This window comes from Nuphar pumila, chromosome 17 (genome assembly GCF_984573655.1).
Source record: "Nuphar pumila chromosome 17, dmNupPumi1.hap1.1, whole genome shotgun sequence".
NCBI classification, from domain to species: domain Eukaryota; kingdom Viridiplantae; phylum Streptophyta; class Magnoliopsida; order Nymphaeales; family Nymphaeaceae; genus Nuphar; species Nuphar pumila.
This window is the reverse complement of record NC_143265.1, coordinates 65,879,899-65,883,497: the sequence shown is the minus strand read 5'-3', so window position 1 is coordinate 65,883,497 and position 3,599 is coordinate 65,879,899.

Genomic DNA, 3,599 nt, shown 5'->3' with positions numbered 1-3,599 from the left:
AATGGTGAAGCGAATCAAGTTGTGACAGAGTAGGTGGCTAGAGGGGTACGTGGTGGTGTAAGGTGAAGCAGTGAAAAGGAGAAGAACTGGAGGTGGGTGGTGGTTATGAGGATACAGTGTCAACACTGTGGTGGTAGCAAGGGTGAGTGGTTGGGTGGTGAGGGTCTCGTCGTGACAATAGAGAATGAGAGTGAAGAGTAGAGAGAAAAAAAGGGCATGAATGATGGGTATTTATAGGAAAAAATGAATGAGGTGGGGGTGACAAGTGTTGAGAGACATTCAACGTTTGGTGTGTTAAAGTCAACACTTGTAAAGAATGAATTTACAAGTTGAAAAAGGGGGGGGGGGGGGGGGGGTAATACGTGTATGGGGTTTGAAATTTGAGTCTTGGATTTGGGTTGGATCTTGATTGGATCCAATCCAGGTCCAATTGGATTTCAGTTTGGTTGGTCTTTTATTGGGGTCTAGTTTCACTAACTAGGTTTCAATTTAGTTAATGTAACTAGGTCCAAAACTACCCTTTTAAAATTAAAAAATTTACACATAAATCTTTACAAAAAGAAATTTACCAATTGCTATTAAGTAAAAAGTTAATGACATGTATGTCCTAGAGTTGGTCAACATAGGTGTGGATGATTATAACCCTCAGGTCATAAATGTTCCTAAAACTACCTTTAAAAAGACCATTTTGCCCTTGAAACTTGTCGGGCACACTCTTAACTTGTTTCAACTTAGTTTTTTATGAAATAAAAACTGTTCTTCTCAAAATTTTGATACGAATGCAACCACGTACTCAAAAATCATAAAATAGGGCTCAAAATGTTAATCATCCATATATTAAAAAAAATAAAAAAAAAATTAAAAAAAAATACCGAAACATGTCGAATATTACATTTAAAAAAAAAATCATCCTCAAAATTCCATATCAAGAACTATCCAAACAATTTAGTGTATTTTTTCTTCATTATGGATTTAGGTTTCCATGTGCATTCCTCAATTCCATGATATTGCCATTGAACTTTAACGAGAGGAATGGTTTTCGATCTCAACACCTAATCTCTTTGATCTATGATTTTAACTAGCCTTTCTTTCATAGTCAAATCCTCTTGAATGTCCATGTCTTCATACTAAATGATGTGCGATAGGTCATGAATGTATTTTCTCAATATCGAGACATGAAAGACATTGTGTATATGTGCGTACTAAGAAGGTAGCACCACACGATAAGTTGTCTCGCCAATCCATTTCAAAATTTCAAACAGTCCAATATATCTGGGACTTAATTTTTCTTCCCGAACCAGAAAGCACTCTTAGTTGAAGATATCTAAACAAAAATTATATCTCTAACAACAAAAGTGAGTTCTCTGTGTCGTTGATCTACATAGCTCTTTTATTGACTTGGAGCAGTGCATAATTTTTCGCGAATCATTTATACTTATTGGGTATAGTGTTGCAAAACCATTGGCGACTCGATTGTTCTCTCACCAACCACGTCCCAATATACTGGGATTGACAGGGCCTTCTGTACAGAGCTTCATACAAGGTCATCCCAATACTGTCATGATAATTATTGTTATATGCAAATTCAACAAGAACAATGTGTGTGTCTGAGTCACTCTTATAGCCTAGCATACATGCTTGCAACATATCCTCTAACATTTGTATGATCTTTTCTGACTGACCATCGATTTGGGGATGAAAGACAAAATTTCAACTTATTTCCTAAGGCTTGCTGCAATTGACCCCAAAATTATGATGTAAAATGTGGATTGCGATCCGATATGATCGAGGCTGGTATTCTATGTAGACGTACGATGTTCTTAACGTATAAGTTGGCCATACTCTCAAGTGATTGATTAAACTGAATAGGCAGAAAGTGGACAGACTTGGTAAGTTTGTCAACTATAACCCAAATTGCATTGTGTTGCCTATGAGTATTTGGTAGTCCAACCACAAATTCCATGGTAATTTCTTCTCATTTTCATAGTAGAATCTCTATCTTTTGTATTACTCTTTTAGGTCTCTAATGCTCTATCTTAATTTGCTGATAGATTAAGTATTTTAAGACATACTTTGTAATTTTTTATTTCATGTTGTTCTACCAATACTTCTATTTTAGACCCTTGAACACCTTTGTGCTCACAGGTGTATGTTGTACTTGGTCTTATGAGTTTCATCCAATATTTCTTTCTTCAATTCTAGGTTATTTGGTACCCAAAGTCTTTATTTCCTCTAAATGCTTTCATATTCCTGAAGACAAAACAAGGTACCTACAAGTTGGGCTTGTGCTTTTAGCTTTACATACTAAGGATCCTCTTTCTATTTTTCCATAATCATTATGAGGATATCAGGTTGGACGGTCAAACTGGATAGTTAAATAGTACCATGATCCCCCAATAAGGGTTTTCAGCTGGTAAAATGCTCAACTAAACTCCATCCTTTTCCTACGAGACTAGCCAAGATACCTCTAGCCTTGCGGCTAAGAGCATTGGTTACAACATTTGCCTTTCTCGGATGATAGGAGATGGTGAATTCATAGTCTTTAATAAATTCCAACCAGTGTCATTGTCTCATATTCAACTCTTTTTTGGAGAACAAATATTTCAGGCGCTTGTGAGTCATCTCTAATTGTTCTCCATACAAGTAGTGCCAACAAATCTTCAATTCGAACACTACTGCTGCAAGTTTTAGATCATGAGTAGGATAATTCCTTTCATGAATCTTTAGTTGCTTTGATGCGTAAACGAGGACCCTTCTGTTTTGCATCCACACACAACTCAACCCTATTCTAGAGGCATCAGTATATATTATGAAACCTCCATGACCAGATGGTAAGGTCAAAACAGGTGTAGTTGTTAGCTTCTTCTTTAGAATTTTAAAACTCTCCTCAAATTTGTCATTTCATTCAAATTTAACTCCCTTTTTTAGGAGTTTGGTCATTGGTAAGGCAATCCTTAAAAAATCTTAGATGAATCGCATATAATAACCTGCCAATCCAAGGAAATTCCTGACATCCCTAATATTCATCTGTTGCTTCTAATTCAGCACGACTTTCACCTATTAGAATATGATTATGAATTAACATCAAAAATTCTATCTTTACCTAGTGAAGCTTATTAAGAAGAAAATTTTTTACCTTCGTAGGATCCACAACTACTCTATCCTTCGAGATCACGTGGCCTAAAAACATAACTTTCTTGAGCCAAAATTCATACTTTGAGAATTTTGCATATAGTTGATGTTCCCTAAGTGTTTCCAAAATAATTCTCAAATGTTCTCAGTATTTAATTGATTGGACAAATCCTTGATATGGGGCAAGAGGTACTTATTTTTTATGGTAGCTTAGTTAAGCATTCTGTAATTGATGCATAGTCTCATCGAACCATCCTTTTTCTTTATGAACAATATTGGTGCACCTCATAGTGATACACTCGGTTGAATAAATCCTCACTCCATCAGCTCTTGAAGTTGCTTTGTTAGTTCTTTAAGATCCACTGAGGCCATTCAGTATGGTGCCTTAGCAATTGGTGCATTTCTAGGCAATAACTTGATCCAGAATTTCATGTCGTGATATTAAGACAATCCTGACAATTCTTTTA